General features: G+C 41.5%; 1 protein-coding gene across 3 annotated transcripts in view; it reads right to left on the minus strand.

The window, feature by feature from the left end:
• LOC5577221 (neuroligin-4, X-linked) overlaps positions 1–20,208 on the minus strand; it is a 101,635-nt gene extending 81,427 nt beyond the window's left edge. For all 3 annotated transcript variants that reach the window (XM_021849357.1, XM_021849356.1, XM_001656274.2), the window contains exon 1: positions 19,406–20,208. The gene's annotated coding sequence lies outside the window, so the exon portion shown is untranslated. The remainder of the gene's footprint in view (positions 1–19,405) is intronic.
• Between the last annotated feature and the right edge of the window lie 4,557 nt (positions 20,209–24,765).

Raw genomic sequence — 24,765 nt, forward strand, 5'->3', positions numbered from 1 at the left:
TAGCTCAGTAGCCTGACCACTTAGAATGATGGCGTCTTCGGCAAAGTTGCTCAGTATCACAAGGGCTAACATTATTTGAGCCGAAAGTTTCGAAATTTTGCCACTAGGCTGCGCTAGTGAGCAAGAAATTTTTGTTTTGCGCATAGCTCAGTAGCCTGACCACTTAGAAAGATGGCGTCTTCGGCAAAGTTGCTCAGTATCACAAGGGCTAACATTATTTGAGCCGAAAGTTTCGAAATTTCGCCACTAGGCGGCGCTAGTGAGCCAAGAATTTTTGTTTTGCGCATAGCTCAGTAGCCTGACCAATTAGAAAGATGGCGTCTTCGACAAAGTTGATCAGTATCACAAGGGCTAACATTATTTGAGCCGAAAGTTTCAAAATTTTGCCACTAGGCGGCGCTAGTGAGCAAGTAATTTTTGTTTTGCGCATAGCTCAGTAGCCTGACCACTTAGAATGATGGCGTCTTCGGCAAAGTTGCTCAGTATCACAAGGGCTAACATTATTTGAGCCGAAAGTTTCGAAATTTTGCCACTAGGCTGCGCTAGTGAGCAAGAAATTTTTGTTTTGCGCATAGCTCAGTAGCCTGACCACTTAGAAAGATGGCGTCTTCGGCAAAGTTGCTCAGTATCACAAGGGCTAACATTATTTGAGCCGAAAGTTTCGAAATTTCGCCACTAGGCGGCGCTAGTGAGCCAAGAATTTTTGTTTTGCGCATAGCTCAGTAGCCTGACCAATTAGAAAGATGGCGTCTTCGACAAAGTTGATCAGTATCACAAGGGCTAACATTATTTGAGCCGAAAGTTTCAAAATTTTGCCACTAGGCGGCGCTAGTGAGCAAGTAATTTTTGTTTTGCGCATAGCTCAGTAGCCTGACCACTTAGAAAGATGGCGTCTTCGGCAAAGTTGCTCAGTATCACAAGGGCTAACATTATTTGAGCCGAAAGTTTCGAAATTTTGCCACTAAGCGGCGCTAGTGAGCAAAGAATTTTTGTTTTGCGCATAGCTCAGTAGCCTGACCACTTAGAAAGATGGCGTCTTCGACAAAGTTGATCAGTATCACAAGGGCTAACATTGTTTGAGCCGAAAGTTTCGAAATTTTGCCACTAGGCGGCGCTAGTGAGCATGGAATTTTTGTTTTGCGGATAGCTCAGTAGTCTGACCACTTAGAAAGATGGCGTCTTCGGCAAAGTTGCTCAGTACCACAAGGGCTAACATTATTTGAGCCGAAAGTTTCGAGATTTTATATATACGTAGAAATCGGAAGAAAAAGTTATTTTTTATGAGATTGAATTATCGTTATGAAAAAGAAGGTTCATATTTTAAAAATATTCAAACAAGAGTGTCGTGTAACTAAAGAGATAAAGCCAGTCATAGTTATCTCATTAAGATAGTTAGCGAATGGATTTCCCAATTTATTAGTAATGACTGACATTCCAACCTAACTTCATTTCTTTCCAATCCATACCTTGGAAAATGTTCAAGAAATAAGGTTCATGCAATGACGAAATAAAAATAAACATACACATTTTTTTCTCTGGTTCATATGAAAAGCTAACGATCACATATTTGAGTAGTTAACGGATCCTCACTCATTCTCATATCAAATTATTGATCAAAAATTCTCCCAATCCGTCGAAAATACTAGGATACTAGCCATACTTTTATCCGATTGTAAAAATAATGTATATATTTTTCTCCAGGCACTTTTACTTAAACGTGACAATGCGAGGATAATCGATAGCCTAGTGTCATATTGAACAACTTTGGTCAGGCAACTGAGCTATCCGCAAAACAAAAAACAAATAATGTTAGCCCTTGTGATACTGATCAACTTTGTCGAAGATGCCATCTTTCTAAGTGGTCAGGCTACTGAGCTATGCGCAAAACAAAAATTCTTTGCTCACTAGCGCCGCTTAGTGGCAAAATTTCGAAACTTTCGGCTCAAATAATGTTAGCCCTTGTGATACTGAGTAACTTTGCCGAAGACACCATCTTTCTAAGTGGCTATGCGCAAAACAAAAATTCTTTGCTCACTAGCGCCACCTAGTGGCAAAACTTTGAAACTTTCGGCTCAAATAATGTTAGCCCTTGTGACACTGAGCAACTTTGCCGAAGATGCCATCTTTCTAGGTGGTCAGACTACTGAACTATCCACGAAATAAAAATTTTTTGCTCACTAGCGCCGCCTGGTGGCAAAATTTCGAATTTTTCGGCTCAAATAATGTTAGCCCTTGTGATACTGAGTAACTTTGCCGTAGACGCCATCTTTCTAAGTGGTCAGGCAACTGAGCAATGCGCAAAACAAAAGTTCTATGCTCACTAGCGGCGTCTGGTGGCAAAATTTCGAAACTTTCGGCTCAAATAATGTTAGCCCTTGTGATACTGAGCAACTTTGCCCAAGACGCCATCTTTCTAAGTGGTCGGGATACTGAGCTATTCGCAAAACAAAAATTCCATGCTCACTAGCGCCGCCTAGTGGCAAAATTTCGAAACTTTCGGCTCAAATAATGTTAGCCCTTGTGATACTGATCAACTTTGTCGAAGATGCCATCTTTCTAAGTGGTCAGGCTACTGAGCTATGCGCAAAACAAAAATTCTTGGCTCACTAGCGCCGCTTAGTGGCAAAATTTCGAAACTTTCGGCTCAAATAATGTTAGCCCTTGTGATACTGAGTAACTTTGCCGTAGACGCCATCTTTCTAAGTGGTCAGGCAACTGAGCAATGCGCAAAACAAAAGTTCTATGCTCACTAGCGGCGTCTGGTGGCAAAATTTCGAAACTTTCGGCTCAAATAATGTTAGTCCTTGTGATACTGATCAACTTTGTCGAAGATGCCATCTTTCTAAGTGGTCAGGCTACTGAGCTATGCGCAAAACAAAAATTCTTGGCTCACTAGCGCCGCTTAGTGGCAAAATTTCGAAACTTTCGGCTCAAATAATGTTAGCCCTTGTGATACTGAGTAACTTTGCCGTAGACGCCATCTTTCTAAGTGGTCAGGCAACTGAGCAATGCGCAAAACAAAAGTTCTATGCTCACTAGCGGCGTCTGGTGGCAAAATTTCGAAACTTTCGGCTCAAATAATGTTAGCCCTTGTGATACTGATCAACTTTGTCGAAGATGCCATCTTTCTAAGTGGTCAGGCTACTGAGCTATGCGCAAAACAAAAATTCTTGGCTCACTAGCGCCGCTTAGTGGCAAAATTTCGAAACTTTCGGCTCAAATAATGTTAGCCCTTGTGATACTGAGTAACTTTGCCGTAGACGCCATCTTTCTAAGTGGTCAGGCAACTGAGCAATGCGCAAAACAAAAGTTCTATGCTCACTAGCGGCGTCTGGTGGCAAAATTTCGAAACTTTCGGCTCAAATAATGTTAGCCCTTGTGATACTGATCAACTTTGTCGAAGATGCCATCTTTCTAGGTGGTCAGACTACTGAACTATCCACGAAATAAAAATTTTTTGCTCACTAGCGCCGCCTGGTGGCAAAATTTCGAATTTTTCGGCTCAAATAATGTTAGCCCTTGTGATACTGAGTAACTTTGCCGTAGACGCCATCTTTCTAAGTGGTCAGGCAACTGAGCAATGCGCAAAACAAAAGTTCTATGCTCACTAGCGGCGTCTGGTGGCAAAATTTCGAAACTTTCGGCTCAAATAATGTTAGCCCTTGTGATACTGAGCAACTTTGCCCAAGACGCCATCTTTCTTAGTGGTCGGGCTACTGAGCTATCCGCAAAACAAAAATTCCATGCTCACTAGCGCCGCCTAGTGGCAAAATTTCGAAACTTTCGGCTCAAATAATGTTAGCCCTTGTGATACTGATCAACTCTGTCGAAGATGCCATCTTTCTAAGTGGTCAGGCTACTGAGCTATGCGCAAAACAAAAATTCTTGGCTCACTAGCGCCGCTTAGTGGCAAAATTTCGAAACTTTCGGCTCAAATAATGTTAGCCCTTGTGATACTGAGTAACTTTGCCGTAGACGCCATCTTTCTAAGTGGTCAGGCAACTGAGCAATGCGCAAAACAAAAGTTCTATGGTCACTAGCGGCGTCTGGTGGCAAAATTTCGAAACTTTCGGCTCAAATAATGTTAGCCCTTGTGATACTGATCAACTTTGTCGAAGATGCCATCTTTCTAAGTGGTCAGGCTACTGAGCTATGCGCAAAACAAAAATTCTTGGCTCACTAGCGCCGCTTAGTGGCAAAATTTCGAAACTTTCGGCTCAAATAATGTTAGCCCTTGTGATACTGAGTAACTTTGCCGTAGACGCCATCTTTCTAAGTGGTCAGGCAACTGAGCAATGCGCAAAACAAAAGTTCTATGCTCACTAGCGGCGTCTGGTGGCAAAATTTCGAAACTTTCGGCTCAAATAATGTTAGCCCTTGTGATACTGATCAACTTTGTCGAAGATGCCATCTTTCTAAGTGGTCAGGCTACTGAGCTATGCGCAAAACAAAAATTCCATGCTCACTAGCGCCACCTAGTGGCAAAATTTCGAAACTTTCGGCTCAAATAATGTTAGCCCTTGTGATACTGAGCAATTTTGCCGAAGACGCCATCTTTCTAAGTGGTCGGGCTACTGAGCTATGCGCAAAACAAAAATTTCTTGCTCACTAGCGCCGCCTAGTGGCAAAATTTCGAAATTTTCGGCTCAAATAATGTTAGCCCTTGTGATACTGAGCAACTTTGCCGAAGACGCCATCTTTCTAAGTGGTCAGGCTACTGAGCTATGCGCAAAACAAAAATTCCATGCTCACTAGCGCCACCTAGTGGCGTAATTCCGTATCAGAATGACCACCACATGTCAGCCCTTGAGCTACTGAACAACACTTCCGAAGACACCAACCTTCCAAAACATCAGGATTCAGAGATATCATATGTTACAAAATGTTGCATTCTTATCCCTCATGGTTCATATAGCGCAAATCAGAAAAAGCGCCCCTACCGGTCAAGTTCTCAACTAAAAGGATGATCCTCAACTCCTAAAGGTAGATCGTACTTAGTACTGAAACTTCGCCGAAGACAGTACTGTACTATCTCTTTTGGCATACGAGATATTCAACGACACCCCCAAAGTGATGAAATCCCATAAGCCCTGGGTCTCCTATAACGTAGATTCCTATTACGCCCCCCAACCATGTGTCTAATAGGAGACCTGACTGTACCTTATGTTGTATATAAACATCAATAAAACCAGTATTTATACAACTTTGACGATCTGTAGCTAAAAATTGTGACGTGCTGTAACATTTCTGAGAACGACATCAAATTCAGCGACCCAAAATCTACTAGAGGCACATAATTTGATTCTTGAGACACGCAAAAATGTCATGTTTGTTACGCTGTGTTATGAATGGAATTCGTCAGTTGGCGTACGAGGTGAACACCAATTTGAGTAAACCGAAACGACCATCCTACAGTTCATGCATATTCTAGCGATTAGTGACATAATATTGAAATTCGAACGATGTTCGGCCTAGTTTCAACAGAAATTTTTCCGGCAAATTTTGCTAATGTATTCAAATTTTCACAAATTTCAACTGATTCACTGTAGGCCCTAAGTAAATGGAATGTGAGTCATAAAGTGAGCCGCCCATCTCTACTGACTGTACAAAAGTGAGATTTGTCTCGGTTAAAATAGGCTAAAATTCGGCATTCTTAATTAAGAATATAATATGTTGTTAACAGAAAGTTAATCAGAATTATAATGTAATGTTTGGAACAATATTTTCTGTTTCTGGTGTTACATCTGTTTCAAAAGCACTTCCACAGTTATATATATCTGAAAGCTTTCCTTGCCAGTCCACCACTTTTGCATGTGTATCGTATCGTATGGCAGATACGAAGATGCTTTATGTCCTGGGATCCTTGACTGGTGGGAATAGAATACACGATAATCAGCATAATCTTGCTGAATAGTCGTGCGTTTACCGCTTCGAGTATCTGGGCCCTGAAATACTTCAAATAAATGAATTGAAAAAAAAAAATAAAAGTCGCTCTTCAGCCATAAAGCTGTTGTTAACTAGTATTTAGATAACAATGTTCGGCTGATATTACTTATTTATGTTTCAAAAAAGCCGACATGCGATTTCCACCGAAACACCAATCATCCCCAGCTCCTGAGAAATCGCTTTAACGTTTCATCAATGGTGGCCAAAAACCGTGTTAATTTAATGAATCGTTGTTATGACGATTTTCCTCCGCCTTTGTCATTTGAATAAAGTTCGCCATCAGCACGCCCCCATAGCAAGCAAGGAAGTAATTTTGATTACTTTCTTATCAAGTGAAGAATCAAATTGCACCTGAAGGCGCCGCTGTTTTGTGCCTCCAAGTAAAGTAAAAATCAGCTATCTGAACGTGATCTATCGTGTTGGCAATTTGCTCACGAACCAAACTGAAACCGGGAAAATGTTTACCGCCACCAGAATCGTTAGTTATGCCGCACCACTTCCTAAGTCGAGTTCGAGTTGATTAATTGGATGATTACCGCTACCAGAAAATCTATGCCACCGCACACGGTATAGTGGATTCCTTTCCGAAGGAGGATTAAAACCACCCACGCTAGATCGCAATTCTTCGGAACGGAAGCTTTCATTACGTATCGAAGGAGGAAGCAAGTGAAAGTTTTACCTCCCGTGCCAATAAACTGAACGCATTATGGGCCAGAGAGGGAAATTTCGCGACAAAAGTCCATAAAGCTTTTTTTTTTCGTTAAATGAACTAGGGTATAAGCACCGATTTTGGCCAAAGAAATGGCAGTCAAAAGTATTTAGTTTCAACTGTTTCAAATCTATTTTATATCCGGGAGTAGTGATGCTTCTCTAGTTCGAAGTCAGTAAAAGTAGCTCAGATAAATTTAATTGCGAAATTATTCATTTGAATAGTATTTATTCGTGCTGTTCGGAATTTGAATCAAGGTGTTTGGAATATGAGACAAAATGAACACCGTGTTCAACATTTGAATCAAAATGTTGATCAATACTTTTACGTAAAAACAGCACTAAATAAGTTTAAATTAACATTGACGAACCCAACAACTAACAGTTAGATTTTGCAAAGAAATAAACAAATTCACAAATATCAGCTATTTTATGCCAATCAGATGCAATTGAAATCACTGTTGCCATTAAGTGTTCGGAATATGAGTCCAAACGTTCGTATTACTTAAAGGTTGATTTTTGTTCATTATGAAAGTGCTTGAAATCGTCACGGAAGTTTCATTTTTCGCCCATAGTGGATAAATGAGCCAGTCGATGTTTCTTACCGCAAATTCATCTCGGCAACTTCACCCGGAAGCTGGAAGCGACAACAGCGTGGCCTCAAAACACGTCTACTTATAGAAAACCACGCGAATGCTTGCACACTCCACCACCGGTCTTTGGCTGAGAGAGCATAAATTGATTGGCTTCTGCCGGTTTCTTGCATTGCCTCTGTCTGAAATGCGTACAAAGCTGGGCAGGATTTATGAACACCAACTCGAGAACCAGATAAAAATATCTCTCGCTCCCAATCGCAACGAATCACTATTTGAGGAAGGAACTGGATCGATGACATTTTAACACGATTCGGTTGGTTGAATAGAAGACACGTCGCCTTTTGCCACTTTTGCAAAAGTTCAGACAATGATGGATGTCTGGTTTATTTCGGGGAACAGGAATACTGGAACTCGGACACGGTGTACCCCAAAAGGGCAGAAGGGAAAGTGGGAGGCACCCGGTGGAAATTTGAGAATTCGAGCTTGTTATTCCGGTATCTGAATTTTGAAGAACTACAGTAATTTTATTGCAAAAACAATACAGTTACAGCGGGAACGTGAAAATGGACGTCATTGCAAAACTACAACTCAACTGCAGAAAGCCATCGGGTGCGCGGCCTGCCTCCAAATAGACGGCCTATCCCGTGTTCTCTGTTGAATAACGTGTTGATTCGAAGTACTCGGATGCTTCTAATCCCGGGCATCGGCCTAAAATCACCCAAAAATTCTTTTTCAAAAACTTGTATGCTTTATTTATTTAGTTGACATCTAAAAAAATAACACTGAATCAACAATTTCACGCCACAATACTCGGTTCGTGGCCGCATCTCTCCATCCTCGGTTCTACCCCACGCTCGCCAAATCGATACGCACTTAATCCACCCACCTAGTTCGCAGCGCTTCACGCATTCTTGTACCAACTGGATCCGAAGCGAACACCATCTTTGCAGGGTTGCTGTCCGGCATTCTTGCAATAGGCCCTGCCCATCGTATCCTTCCAGCTTTGGCCACCTTCTGGATACAGGGTTCGTCATAGAGTTGGGCTGGGTTCGTCATGGTTCATCCTTCGCCGTCACACACCGTTATCCTGCACATAGCTAAAGATCATTCTAAGCACCTGACGTCCATGCTTCGTGAATATTACTTTAATAATTCATCTGTATCAAATGCTTGAAAAGACTTGCATAATAGATTATGAATTTGAATTTAAACTTAATCTTTCCTAATCAAGTCTGAAATAAAAATGCACCAGTTGAAATCATGAGTAGATGATACATTGATATTTTCAACAACACTAGCCAAAATAATATTCGTTATTTATTTCAGATATTAGGGGACACTTTTATTTCAGCTTCCATGTAAATATTGTCAGAAATCCTGCACAATATTGAACTATCTAGAATATTGAATGTTTTGAACAATTCATTGTCAAGTAAGGGCTTCACCTTCGGTGTGCCAGAAATAGCTACTAAGGCCTACTCATGGCTCATATTCAAGTCCCTAGCTTAATAAGTTTTATCTTGAAGATATTGACAACTGTTTGTAAGAACAATGCATGCTAAGGCAATTTGCAGATGATGCAACAGTCTCTGTAGATTCGGATCAAAATAATGATGAATTCTATGGCCTCATTAAAAATCGTAATATGTAAACAATACCATAAAAGTATCAATACAAAATTAATAAAATCTGGCCCACTAATGAAAAAGTGCAAAGGAATATGGAAACATAGAATTTCCGGTAGAATATGCGTTTGATAAAATGGTTTGTTCAGAACCCTGTTAGTTTAATCATGATAATGTGTGAAATACCGAGTACCTTCGTCAACTTAAATCGCCTTTTTCAGGATCTAGGGCATAGAGCACTACAGTTGCAGTATTTTTCTATAAATCTGTGATAGTTTGCTACAATACTAACCCAGGAAAAGCTTTAAAGATATTTATATAAAATTAACAATTCTTGTTAGAGAATAGAAGTGTTTCAAATGAAACTGAAAGATTCAGATAAAAACGTATGGAGTTTACTACTAACTAAATATTATATACAATAATATCATTTCATAATACCTCTATTAGAAATAGCATTGGATTTGGATATGTAAAATGTACCGTGCACTCCCGCTAATTTGAACGATACCTCATACAAACTATCAGGGTTCATTTAAAATATGCACTTATAGTTACCCTACGCACAACAAAAATACGTGTTTCTGGTCACCTCATTGGCTGTTTTGTTTTGATTTTCTGCGTTCCGTTCTACAACGTTTAAGTTCATTTTATTACGTTCAATGTGCTAAATGACGTTTGAACCATTATTAATTTGAACGATGTGCAAATTAGTGGGCTCAAATTAAAAAGTGTTCATATTAAAAACTGTCAAAGTAACAAGGGTACCCTGTTATTCGTTTAATTATGTTTTACCATTTCGTTGTTTTCAATTCTCGGGGCCCCCTTGACACAACTCCCCCCCCCCCCCTCGCCGAATCCGGGCCTGTGATGACTGGAAGTGCTTGCAAGTCCTCCTCGAGCATCGTCCACGTTTCATGCCCGTAGAAGACTAGCAGCGTTATGAGCGTTTTGAGCATGGTACATTTGGTACGAGTGTGAACCTTCTTTGACCACAGCTTCTTGTGGGGGCCGTAGTAGGCCCGACTTCCAGTGATGATACGCCTCCGTATTTCACGGCTAACGTTATTGTCAGCCGTCAACAAGGATTCGTGGTAGACGAACTCGTCGACCACCTCGAACGTACCCCCGTCTATCGTAACACTGCTACTTAGGCGAGCCCTGTCGCGCTCGGCTCCACCAGCTAGCATGTACTCTGTTTTGGTCGCATTCACACTTTTCAAATGTTCGGCCGACAATGTCCATATACTCCGCGAAGCAAACAAATTGACCGGATCTCGTAAAAACCGTACCTCAGCTGTTAAGCCTGGCTCTCTGCATAACACTTTCTAGCACAATATTGAACAACAAGTACGAAAGTCCATCACCTTGTCGTAGTCCCCGGCGGGATCCAAACTAACTGGAGGGTTCGCCTGAAATCTTCACACAATTTTGCATACCTTCCATCGTCGCTCTTCCATAGCTCTACGCGGTCGATACTATCGTATACCGCCTTGAAATCGATGAAAAGTTGTTGCGTTGGACATTTTTGGAGGATTTGCCGTACAGTAAAGATCTGGTCCGTTGTCGATCGGCCGACAACAAAGCCGACTTGAATACTTTCCACGAACTCGTTTACTACATGTGACAGACAACGGAAGATGATTTGGGATAATAATTTGTAGGCCGCATTTAGAATGGTGATCGCTCGAATGTGCTCATAATCTAACTTGTCGCCTTTCTTGTAGACAGGCTTGGGAAAAGTCATTCATTCACGTTCTTCTTTATGAATCCGTTCGGTGCGTTGTCAGGCTCCAACTGTTCATTCGCAGTCGCATAATTCATCTCCCAATGGAACACTACGACTCTAACTACTGATGAACTACCGAAAGAATGAGCACAGCGAATGACTAACACAATAAGAAATGAATCAAAGCGATTGTAGTTCGCGTGCTTGTTTTGGATCGCAGGATTATCGCTCAAACATTCACAAGTGATTCAATTCTTGGTTCGCAACTGAATGCGAAACTGCATTCAGTTCGATCCATAGAATTGCTGTTTTATTCCGCAAGTTGTGCAGCTGATGATGCGTTACATACATAGGTAGTAGAGATGGTCGGGTTCGGGTTTGAAAATTTTATTATGTTCAGATTTGGAAGCGGATCGGATTTGAAAGGCTAAAATATAAATATCGGGTAGGGTAGATGTACCAGTAGTGGAGGTACTAAGCATGATTGAACTGCATTTAATCCTCATAATTCAAGAAACGCAATTAATGCACATGTTGATGTTGTAACGGGAAGTACCGACCATTGACTTAATGAGAAAAATGATTTTATCGTAGTAGTCCACGGCATGTCAGTGAAAAATAATACCTCGACTATTGGTACACAGTTCCTTTAGTTGCGGTATATTTTTAATTTGTGTTCCTATAGTTGCGGTATCCGTTGTTTTCTTATGGGATCCTCCACTATAGGAACACTTTACCGCAACTATTGGTACAAGCAGGAGAAGTTTTAGCATTTTAGTGATATTTCATCAGTTTTAAAGCAATTTGAACGCTCTTTTCAATTATTCCGTGTATCAACAAGCTAATACGTCGATTGGCAGTGTCGGTTCTGTGGCTAAAGCCGGGTTCGGGTCGGGTTTGAAGGCTACAAAGTTATCGGGTACGGGTCGGGTTTGGGCTTAAAAAAAGTCGAGTTTGGGTCGGGTTTGGTGAGAATGGTGAACAAAGTAACAACCTTAAAGCTTTCCTATGCATCAGAAACGATGAATTTATCATCTTTCCAAACTCAGGTTTTATTCGGGTTTTTCTTAGAAAACTTTTTCGGGTTTCGGGTCGGGTTCGGGTTTGAACAGCGAAAATTTTTCGTGTTCGGGTCGGGTCCGGGTTTGCTTTTCAATTACAGTCTCGGGTTCGGGTCGGGTCAGGGTTTTAAGAAATAAAATAAATCGGGTACGGGTCGGGCTCGGGTTTGAAAAATGTGAAACCCGACCATCTCTACAGTTTAATGAAATATAACACCCGCCAATCTCCAATAGGGTGGCTGATCCAGTGGTAGTGTGGTTTTTAGACCTTTGATCAATCTTTCAGAAATAGTATTTTGATAAAATTTTAATGGAACAACTATTTACTACCTAAAACTATCATCAATTTGTATGCAACATGACGATAGTTTTGTGATGCTCCCAATAACTTTCCACTAATTGTGAAAAATTCAAGCAATGTGTACATAGCAAATACCTTGAACCTTGTGAATATTTTTTTGAGCTTTATTGAATTATTTTTTTTGTTTATCATTTTATTGTTGAAGTTGTTCCAACAAATTTTCATGACTGATTGTAGAGTTGTTAGAAGTGCCAAAGACACAACATGTATGTTGCAAATAAAATCAAAACGTGAGTGTCCGCCCCTAGAATCAAGAGTAGCCCCGTATGGCAGTATTTTTCAGATGTTTAAGATTCATTATTTACAAAAACTTATGTAATATTGGGAAAGAATGCTGATGTGTAAAATATGATCGATGTTGGTTACATACTTTCATATCGCGACTGCATTTGAAATCCGGAATCAACGAATCACGTAAAGCAGCGTCCATTTATTAGGTGACGCTAAAATTGGAAATTGTTGCCCCTCTCTCCTCTCCGTAACGCTTTTTGTATGAAAAATTTAAAATTTTTGTATGAGCCGTAACGCTTGAGCCTACACTCCCCCCCCCCCTTAGAGCGTTACGTAATTTGTGGATGCTGCCTAAATCAATTTTTCTGTGTTGAACCTTACGCCCGGCATAGAGTGCTAGACTGCGAAGCGCACCATGTTCGACCTAGCTCCCAGGCCTGGGAACTGTGACCACTATTCACCACAGTTCATCGATTCTGCCAGTCAACTAAAACACAAAGCAGCAGCAGCAGCATCACCTACCATCAGGTGTTGAGCTGCCAACGGTACACACACTGCTTGAATGTTTTTGTCTCTCCACTATGATCGTTTTCGGGCAGCCATCTCGAGGTGAATGATTGAAATTTTTTTTAAATAATTCAATCGCTAATAATTCGCTTGTGTTTTCAACAAATCAAAATCTATTGACGCTAATAGCAAGAGCACAATCATTCCGTTGCAATACATATAAACAAGTTCAATTTCATGCTGCCTTTATCGAGCAAAAATGCAAAACCCCGAAAACCGGAAAAATCGGATGCTCGAGTCATTTGGCATTCGGGTTTGAAAAAACGTTGTGAAAAAAAAGAAGTTTTAAAGAGCCGTGACATTTTTTTTTTGTTTTGAACGGTCATGGTTTGCTTTGGATTTTGATGGTCGTGTAGAAAAATGTGAATGTCGAGGTGGTAAATGTTTGCTACAGTACATTTCCCATCCCTGCTAGCTCCGATGCATGGAGTTCAAGAAAACACGTTTTCGCGAGCCAAAAACTCAGAATTTAAAAGTATCGCAGTTGGCCAACATGCTTATATTGTTTATCTTTTTGTTATTTTCAAACCCTTATTCCCTCTGCTTGATAATTTCATACCGCTTATTCAAAAATTCCCTATTTCGTTTGGCAAATTTATTTTAAATTAATTAACTCATTACGCGTGGTAAAGATGGACAAATTATGGGTGAAATTATGAAAAAAATCCACGTGCTCGGCTGGGATTTGAACCCAGGACTCTTGTATGCTAGACGAGCGCTTTACCAACTAATTACCACGCGTAATGAGTTAATTAATTTAATAACCATGCGGATTGGATTACCGAACAGCTCAATATAAGTGTCAGTTTATATTAGAGTGTACTGCCTCTCTGTAGTAGTCATGTCGTCACTTGAGTGAGAACGACACGTTGATAGCCTTCCCACATCTTTACTCTTCCACAATACAGTTGTTGTGGAAGCGATGTAGGTACGATAGGCAAACAGTTTCAACACTAAATAAATCGCACTCGCTCGCTCCGCGTGTGTAGGAACAAGAGATGGATGGATATTGGTTATGAAAGGGGTCCGCGTGGTCTGTAGGGATTTGAATTCTAAACTTGTAACCAACTCAGTTATTGGGTCACCAAGTGGCTCGGTAGCTTAGTTGGTAAAGCGCTCGTCTAGCATACAAGAGTCCTGGGTTCAAATCCCAGCCGAGCACGTGGATTTTTTTTTCATAATTTCACCCATAATTTGTCCATCTTTACCACGCGTAATGAGTTAATTAATTTAATAACCATGCGGATTGGATTACCGAACAGCTCAATATAAGTGTCAGTTTAAATTTATTTTATTAGGATGCGTACATGGTGCACGTTTACCCTTGTTGTAACAGCAGTAACGAAAAATCCCCCCTTCTTATGTTACGTAATTTGTGTACTATTTCTTGTTAATTGTGCACCCCCCCCCCATCCAGTAACTAGAAGCTTGACATATTCCATACACAGTCGTTTTAATTTATTTCTTTGCATGGATCAGATTCCAGCACAAAGCGCGACCAACAAACGTTCGAGGCAAACAATCCTGCAAACGTTCCCGAAAGAATCACAGAGAATGATAGATTGTATTCACTTGTGATTGTGTTGAGATACATTCGCAGCGCGACTCATATTGATGTGAATGAATCAACAAATGAACACACACATCAGAGAGTGTTATTTAATTTTTCTTGTCTGCGTTTTATCTCTCTCTTCGGGATGAACGCGCGTCACTTTCTGTGCAGTGTTGCTGTGATCGGGCTTCACAGATAACACACGCTGGATCAGGAGTGCAAAATGAATGAAAAGTGAAACGATTTTCCTATGCCTGCTTGTAGATGGGGCATATCACCCCTTCCTTCCACTCCTTCCGTTGCTATTCGGTTTCTCAGATTGTGCCTATCAGCCGTTGCAGACAAATGACCAGCCTCTCCTGGCCCAGCTTTTAGAGTTCATCTCCAAAACCATCCTTACCAGCAGCTTTATTGTTCTTGAGCGGGTGAAAGGCATCTTTAACCTCCCTCAGAGTAGGGGCTGTACTGACGAAGGAATTTCCTCCTTTCGATCACCTCACGCTCGTCCGTCGAAATATTTCCATCCTTATCCCTGCATATCTCGGCTTGCGGCACGAAACCGTTGCGGGATGCGCTGAGCTTCTGATAGAACTTACGTGTTTCTTGAATCTGGCACAGCTGTTTCATCTCCTTGCACTTCATCTCCTGCAGGCGGTATTTTTCCTCCCGAAAGAGGCGGATCTGCTGTTGCCGTTTCCATCTATAACGTTCCACGTTCAGTCGGCTCCTTTGCCGCAGCATGACGGCCTGCACTGCATTCTTCTCCTCCAGAATCTTCATACATTCCTCGTCGAAACAAACGTTCCGTCGACTCCGTCCCACGTACCCGACGTTGCTCTCAGCTGCATCGTTGATGGCTGCTTTCACTGTTCTCCAGCAGTCCTCAAGAGGGGCTTCGTCCAGCTCACCCTCTGCCGGTAATGCAGCCTCGAGGTGCTGTTATTGTTACATCCGATTGCTTAAGCCGATACAGGTCATACCGGGGTGGCCGTCGGTAGCGTACGTTGTAAAGGACGGAGAGTTTTTGGGCGCAATTTCACCATTACCAGATAAAGGTCAGAGTCGACGTTAGCGCCACGATAGGTTCTGACGTCGATAATGTCAGAGAAGTTCCGTCCATCAATCAGAAAGTGGTAGTTTTGTGATTCTGTCTGCTGTGTTGATCTCCAGGTGTATCGGTATGGAAGGCTGTGCTGGAAGTAGGTGCTACGAATGACCATATTCTTGAAGGCGACGAAATCAATTAGTCGTAAGCCGTTTTCGTTCGTGAATTTTCCAATAGTCGGTCTGAATTCTTGAGGCCAACCTGAGCGTTTAGATCTTCTATGATGATTTTGACGTCATGGCTTGGGCAGCTGTCGTATTCGCGTTCGAGCTGCGCATAAATGGTGTCTTTGTCATCATCAGTGATTCCGGAGTGAGGGCTATGCATGTTTATTATGCTGAAGTTGAAGAACCGGCCTTTGAGCCTCAACTTGGACATTCTCTCATTGATCAGCCAACACCCGATCACGCGCCTCTGCATATCACCCATCACTATAAAAACTTCATCCAGCTCGTGTGTATTACCGCAGCTCATGTGGATGGTATGGTTACCTCTAAACGTTCGCACCATTGATCCCTTCCAACACACTCCCTACAACGCTACGATGCCGATTCCGCGGTCCTTCAGCACGTCAGCATGTATGCGTGTGCTCCCGATAAAGATTTACAGTTCCAAATACCGAGCTTCCATTCGCTAGTCCCTTTACGTTGCTGTGGTATTCACCAATTGTCCCGGTTCATATTCTCTCGTTGATTTTTCGTTGCTATCACCACCTTGATTTTCGGATGGCCATTCTCCCTAAATGTTCGGTGGGCCATAGTGCGCAGTTTAGCTAAGAGTCCTTCTCTGGCACTCGGACGATGATCAGCCACCCCTGGCATGGGGAACAGACGCTGTTGTGAGCTGCTTCTAACATGGAGTACAGACGCTCCAGGTTTGCTGAAGCAAAAGCAAAAGGGTGTTGTAACTGCAAGTAGTAAAAATATCATCACATTTCCCAAATTTGGCACACTCGTGACCCCAGTACAACCCGGAATATCACCCCAAATTCAGAATTAACCATTTATGTAAAATAACTGGTTCGAGTGGAATCGAATGGAAATTGACGAAATGGCAGCTATTTGCAAATGCCTTGTCGGAGGTAGGGTACGTTAAGGTTAATGGCTGCTTTGACTACAGTCCTCGAGAGGGATCCCATCTAGCTCGCCCTCATCCGGCAACGCTGCACGTAGATACGTCTTCTACCTTCTTCTCTATTCATAAAAGTTGACGAAATAATAAATTTTAGTTAAATTAAGTCAGGTGGCCAGGATTCTAAGTGGCAATTCGAATCAACGCGGTATCTAGTGATTTTAACATTATAATAACAAATTAAGCAAACAGTGGAAGATGGTGAAAGCTTACGATATCGTGGTAATCGGTTAAGCTTCAATTGCGGCTCTTTGCTCGACATAGGTGCCATAGGTGGATAAAAAAAGCAAAGTCTGTTTTCAGAGTTTGAGTATTGCACAAGCAGTGTTTCGAATGATTTTATATCAATTTCAAGAGGATAATTTGCAGACTATTAATTTGTTTAATGATTTCAAAGCCGCGCACGATTCAGTGAAAAGAAATGAGATGTGTCATGTCAAGTCTTAGTATGGTTTTCAGGGCAATCTAATCAGGCTTTTCAGAATGGTTCAGAACCAAATTTGCAGACGAGCTGTCTACCTCTTTTGTAACGTTTGACGGATTGAAGTAAAGAAACACACTCTCGAATTTACTGTTCGACATTTTACTTGAAGATGCGATTAGAAAATCTGGCATGCAGAGTAACGATGTTAAAGACGGGCGCTTAAATATGCTCTTTGGCTTCGTGGACGTCAAACGATATTGACCTCGTGCCTTCGAAGAGCAAGAGGGAAACAGCAAGAATAAACTTGACCGAGTTCTACCAAAACAAAGCACATACATGGTTGTAGTTAGAGATACAGGTAGGATTATTAGTGTTAGTGCCAAAGGTGCGTTAAGTGCCGAAGACAATACAGCTCAATTATCGGCCGTCGCTCGTCGCTAAGTGTCAATATCAGAAGAAAGAACTGACTGTGCCACTGGGCGTTGCATGCTAGTCCGTTGTCTAGTGTGGTGCTTCCTTCAAAGGGCAAATAGCCCACTGGAAGCATTAACGTGTAGTGTCTTTTAAAAATAATTGTGAAAATCATATTCAACGGGAAACCAGAAGCCTCTACCGTAGATGTTTGCGACGAATACGCTGACTGCACGTAGTAGTATAGGATCTAGGAATCCCAAGATTTAACGCAGTTTTTTTTAAGAACCAATTATACCCGCTAAAGATCGTGTATGGAATCAACATGTCACCGCTGGATATTCTAAGAAACATGTAAGAAAATCTCATAACCCTGTTAGGATTACTCAGGTTCCAGTCATGAAACTCCTACATTCTGCTATGAATCCCCAGGATCTCACAAGGTGTTCTCAAGAACCTGCTATGCATTTTTGTGATTCCGATCAAAATCCATTGGATTTCACACACAAGATTTTCCGAATCCCATAAAAACCATGAAAATGTATATGATGCGTAGATTTTCTATCGCTAAGTTTTGAGAATTTCGTTGGAAATCCCCAGGATTTGGTTCATTGATTGATCTAACAACAATCAGGATTCCTTGTAGATCCAGCTAATAATCTACAAAATTCAGCTGAAAGTTCACCGGATCTCGTTTGGAATCCATGAATTTGGTGGAATCTTCTTAGGAATTTGTAGGAACCAGCTAGAAATCCTCCTCTTCATTCAGATTCTGCAGAGTTGAGTTGGAGATTTTCAAATCCGTATAAGAAACCTACTTTTTCCTGCTATGATTCCACAGGATCTCATCAGGGTCCACATTTTTCCTCAGATTTTTTTTGTAGATTATTTCTTCTTCTTCTTTCTGGCGTAACGTGGCGTAATGGGACAAAGCCTGCTTCTTAGATTAGTGTTCTTATGAGCACTTCCACAGTTATTAACTGAGAGCTTTCTTTGCCGATTGACCATTTTTGCATGTGTATATCGTGTGGCAGGTACGATGATACTCTATGCCCTGGGAATCGAGAAAATTTCCTTTACGAAAAGATCCTCGACCAGTGGGATTCGAAACCACGACCCTCAGCATGGTCATGCTGAATAGCTGCGCGTTTACCGCAACGGCAATCTGAGCCCCATGTAGATTATTTATTAAATCTTTTTTTTTTTTTCATTATATTGTATTAATTATATCGGTATTTGTCATAATAACAATTTAATTACATTAAATTCAGTTATGCAACTCACAGCCCCTCCTTCAAATCTAGAATTGGTCTTAATAAGCTCCATTCTGAGCACCACTGTACTAGATATTTTGCTTGGGACCAACGGTATTATTTGCCTTCCAGAAGACGTTGTCATTATAACTTTTAATATCATAAGTGACCTGCTCGGGCGTGATTCTAGCCCTTACAAAACTTCAGTCCACTCATAATTGAGGGACAAATTGATTTTGATGTTTTGATAACCACAATCAAACATATTTTAAAGATATTGTTGTAGGTAATTTCAGTTTTATCAGACATTAGTAGAACGCTTAAGCATAATTTCTATCACTATAATCACCTATAACAGTTGTAAAACTCTCATGCAACATTACAAACTCAAGTTACAAATTTTAATTTTGCACCAACATTTGTACACACAAAGTAACAAATAATTTCCTGTATTACGATAATAAATAAGCATTGGTTCAACATAACGTTATTTATTCCTGAAATACAAAATTCAACGTGGTAGGTGATTCAAAACTAAAGAATTTACTCGCCGTATGATCAACCTTCATTCCTAGAATACCGTCGTTTTAAACATTCTCAGCAAATGAAATGGCATCTGCCCGAAAACAAGCTTGAAACACAATGTGTTTCACTGCCTATTTTTAAAACAAACCAAATGACAAAATAATAATGTGAACTACTCACCCTATGCAGCAGATGTGCTTTCTTTTTCTCTGGATACCAATCTCCGGAACCCTTACAGGGCAGATTGCTGAACTATGGTTTCACCTTATTGCAGTGAAATCGAAATTGAAAACGTGATCGCCTCACTTCAATTGGTTTTTAATCCATTTCCTCGAAGCATCGAAGCGCGCATTTTCCTTACAGGCTCGCTTCATACCAAACATAAATTTATATATTTAGCCGAGCCAAATGGGGAAGACGGAAAGCACTCTTCGGTGACGATGTCAGTTGCGCTGCAGCCAAACGAGATTTTGCGTGTTTTTTCTCCGAGGATATTAATAGTCACCGAGAGGAAATTTCTGTTTTCTTTTCAGATTCACCAACGCACTAACTCTTATGCTAACATACTATCAGGTGAGTGAACTCTTTGCCGCGTGGGGTTACAAAACTTCACCATACCTCTCCCAAAACACAAAACACAAATGTCAGACAATTGATCGCCACTAATTGTTTGCGAATTTCTGCACAATCTATCAAAAGACACTTAATTCGAACGAATCATTTCCGAACAACAAACGCACTGTCACCACTCGTCGTGATCGTCGTGAAAAGCACGGATCCACTCTCGATTTGGTTAAGTAACACGCCAACTGTAGAACACTATAGCTGTGAAGGTTAGATCGGTCTATTTTCAGTCTCTACCGTCCATGCCGAAGATTGAGCCGTTTACAAACCGAAAAGTGACACTTTCTTTCGCTCACTCGACGGATGATCGCGTCCACACTGCTTCAAGACTCACCGACGACTGATGCTGAAAGGTTGCGCGAGAGCACCTCGTTTCGAGTTCTAGAATTTGTGAAACGATGGACAGCAACGGAGGGATGCGATCTTTTTCGTGATTCTACAGGAATAGCTGATTTTTGAGACAAGTACAATTTCTAAAATCTATATTTCTTAACCCAAAGGCTGCACTTACTGACCGATCACTAACATCATACAACGGACAACAAGAAACACCCAGTAGTTGAGTGAAGAATTTTTCCTTTGTGAAAAGTTTTCTCCGACTGAAAACCTTTAAGCTGTCGCGCGAATCTTCGTAACGCTTGTACAACACCCTAGATTTTTAATGTTAAATTTGAAATACTTTGCGGTCTAGATCAAGTATAGAAAAAGCCATCTTCGACAAAGTTGTTAAGAAAATCAAGTGTCACGTTCTGGTGACCTAATTAAATAGAAATTCAACCGCTAGGATGCGCTAGTGAGAAAAAATATCAACGCTTATGGGACTTCATCAGTATGGGGGTGTTGTTGAATATCTCATATGCACAATGATGGACAGCGGCGAACATTTCTGCTGAATTGGAACAAAAACATTCGTGAACATGTTCGGAGCTGGTCAGAGTCAATTGTGCTTTTGGGTAAAAATCTATTTCCCTTCCAAGATTTCAAATTTTTAAGAGTTTTTGACTACAAACTGCTAGTTTACTGTCGATTTGATGATTTTTAATAATCGATTTGTCTGTCAAAACCATAATAAATCACTCCTTGTTAGGTTACTCGCGAAAAAAAACACAATCTCGTGAATCTGTTATGTTTGATATGCGTTGGTTTATACTCGTGAGGTGCTTCGTGATGCGAACTTTTCCACCACTGCGTATGCGTTAAGAGATAGCATAGTACTGCCTTCTGCGAAGTTTAAGTACTCAGTACGATCTACCTCTAAAAGTTGAGAAATGTCTTTAAAGTTGAGAAATTGGCATGTAAGAGCGCTTTTTTGATTTGAACTATATGAACCTTGAGGGATAAGATTGTAACGTTTGTATCATATGATATCTCCAAATCCCTATAATTCAGAAGGTTGGTATCTTCGGCAAAGTTGTTAGCTCAAGAGTTGATGTGCAAAAGTCATTCATATACGGAATTTCACCACCAGACAGCGCTTGTGTGCTGAAAGTTTTATTTTGAAAATATCTCAGGAGCTTGACAATTTATAAAAATGGCGTCATCGGTAAAGCTGTCCCGTAAGTTAAGAGCTATCAACTATCTAGGTAGTTGATACAGTGCCACCAGATGGCACTAGTAAAACTTGTGTTTTGCAGATCTCGGGAGCCTGACCATTTAGAAACATGGCGTCTTCGGCAAAATTGTTCAGTAGCTCAAAGACTCATTATTTTAGCCAAAGGATACGAGATTTTGACACGTCGGCAAAATTATTCAGTAGCTCACGGGCTACCATATGCATCAGCATAAATAGAAGTTTGACGTGATAGGCTACTATTTTTAGTAGCTCTGATTCCGTACAATACCAATTCGTTTTGTTTGAGCTATTTTTTTTTTTTTTGGATAACATTTTTCTTAATTTCTCAGATATTTTTATTTAAATTTATTCTCTCATCGCTTGTGACAATATACTATATTTTGTTCTCTGAACGTTTTAAATACGTTTGAAAAAAGTGCAAGACACGACCGCAGTGTAGAAGTTGGATAATCTTAGGATGGTTCAAAAAGGATCTGGTTTCGAAAACGGTCTTAATGAAGGGCCGATTGTTATGGGCGATTTTACGCATAGTTCAGTTTAGAGCAGCATATTTCGATTATTCCAAAATTGATTAGAGTGAGATAGTGATATTCTTTATAAGATATATATTTCAAAATAACTCATACTCTTGGAGGCCCTGCAAAAGGCCGATTGATTCAGATAATAGTGCCGATGGTGTAGTACGGCAATGATATCCCGAAGGCGGAAAAGATTCGATTTCAAAGATGTCCACCGAGAAGTAAAACATTGAAATAATTCAAATGATCATCGTTACTACGCTTTCTGGATTCACAAAATCATTGCACATGAAGAAACTTCCAAAATATTCAAAAGCACTCTCTTTGAAAAAGGAGTAAACAGAGAAAGAATACTAAATATGTTAAGAATAAAAATTTAATGGAACAGATGGTTCTCTATTACTAAACCCAGAGGTTATTATGATTCTCATAGCTCTCATTAATTTATTAAGTTAACATCTAAACAGATAACACCATAATACACGGTTCGTGACCGCATCTCTCCATCCTCGGTTCTGTCCCACGCTTGCCAAATCGATACGCACTTGATCTGCCCACCTAGCTCCTGCACACCGCCAAAGATCGTTCTAAGCACCCGACATTCGAAGACTCCTTGCAGGTCCTCCTCGAGCAGCGTCCATGTTTTATGCCCGTAGAGGACTACCGGCCTTATGAGCGTTTTGTACATGGTACATTTGATGCGGGTGTGAATCTTTTTCGACCGTAGCTTCTTGTGGAGGCCATAGTAGGCCCGACTTCCACTGATGATACGCCTCCGTATTTCACGGCCAACGTTATTGTCTGCCGTCATCAAGGATCCAAGGTAGATGAACTCGTCGACCACCTCGAACGTATCCCCGTCTATCGTAACATTGCTACCTGGGCGAGCCCTGTCGCGCTCGGCCCCACCAGCTAGCATGTACTTTGTCTTGGTCGTATTCACCACCAGTCCAACTTTTGCAGCATCGCGTTTCAGGCGGGTGTATAGGTCTGTCACCTTTTCAAATGTTCGGTCGATAATGTCCATATCTTCCACGAAGCAAACAAATTGACTGGATCTCGCAAAAAATGGTATCCGAGCTGTTAAGCCCGTTTCTCCGCATAACACCTTCCAGCACAATATTGAACAACAAGCACGAAAGTCCATCACCTTGTCGTAGTCCCCAGCGGGATAAAAACGAACTGGAGTGTTCGCCTGAAACCTTCACACAATTTTGCACACCTTCAATCGTCGATCTTATCAGTTTAGTGAGCTTCCCGGGAAAACTGCTCTCGTCCATGATTTTCATAGCTCAACGCGGTCGATACTGTCGTATTTTTTTTTTGTTTTTTTTTTACAAGCGGGAAATCTGCAAACAGATCTCCTGAGAAGATAACTCAGGGAATGCGGGGATGACGCACCAACGACGACCCGCTAAAACCAGCCTAAGCGCTGTGCTTGAGCAATTCTTTGAGAATAGCTCAACTGGTGAACAGTGCATCGACATGACCCTTGGACTCAGATCCTTATCTCCCCGGAACCACCTTACGGTATTTCTTCGGGGAGGGACCAATGCATATAGCACAACACGTGTAGCAGAAGTAGCCTAGGCAAACTGCTTCTCCTAGCCGACTTAAACAATGTTACAAGGGACCAGCCTCGGCAGGGCTCATCCTCTGCAAACGACTCTTGGTCGGCGCGCCATAGGCGCTGCAATTCTAACAAGTTACTGCATTCCAGCACTCGGCACATTCACGACACATTCTCTCTATTATATTGTCGGGGGACGTGTCCCTCAGCATGTAGTAAGCATGCGACCTCTCACAACAAAGAAACGGGGGCAATCGAACACGACATGTTCCACTGTTTCCTCCACACCAGCACAATTGGGGCACGCAGGAGATTCTGAGTGCCCGAACCTATGCAGGTACTGTCTATAGCAACCATGTCCTGACAGAAACTGCGTCAGGTGGAAGTTTCTTTTATACCAATCTGACACATTTGGTATTAGCCGATGGGTCCATCTACCCTTAGTGGAGTTATTCCCTTCTTTCTGCCAGCTTCTAAGCGTTTCTTCTTGACACGTGTCGCGGACTCCTCTGGTACCCCTTTGGTTGAAGCATTGAACATCTTTTTGATGATGAGCCCAATCGGCGTCATCCCGACTATGATGCACACGGCCTCTTCAGATACCGTCTTACCGTGCATACCGACTTGCTACTCTTAAGCACATTATCATGTACGTGCTTTCCAACCGCTTTAGGTTTTTGCTCGTTCTAAGCGCTTTTGACCAGATTGGTCCTCCATACCTTAGTATGGATAGCGCCACACTTGCCAGTAGCTTGCTGGCAATTACAGCAGAGTTGTTTGACATCATCCTCGAAAGCGCCACTATAGCCGTAGATGCCCTTTTACAGGCATATTCAACGTGGCTAGCGAAGTTGAGCTTCTCATCGATCATTACCCCAAGATGCCTAAGGGATCGCTTGGACTCTATGGTGCAATCACCTACCGAGATAAGCGCCCATTGCTCGAACTTGCGGTTGTTTGTCACCAAGTATTATGACGGGCCAGTCCTAGTTTCCTAGACTTCATCCATTCCACAACTATGGAAATAAAGTGCGCTGCTGTCAACTCTACTTCCTCCATCGGTTCACCATAGACCACTAGGATGATATCGTCGACGAAGCCAACAATCTTAACACCCGTTGGATGGGGCAGCCCAGGATTGAACCTTGAGGTACTCCCGCGATAATTCGAACGCTTTTCTGCCCATCCTCTGCGCCATACAGTAGAATCCTACCATCAAATAGCTTTCTAGAAGCTTACACGACTGCGCCGGTAC

This window comes from Aedes aegypti, chromosome 3, assembly GCF_002204515.2.
Source record: "Aedes aegypti strain LVP_AGWG chromosome 3, AaegL5.0 Primary Assembly, whole genome shotgun sequence".
Lineage (NCBI taxonomy): Eukaryota > Metazoa > Arthropoda > Insecta > Diptera > Culicidae > Aedes > Aedes aegypti.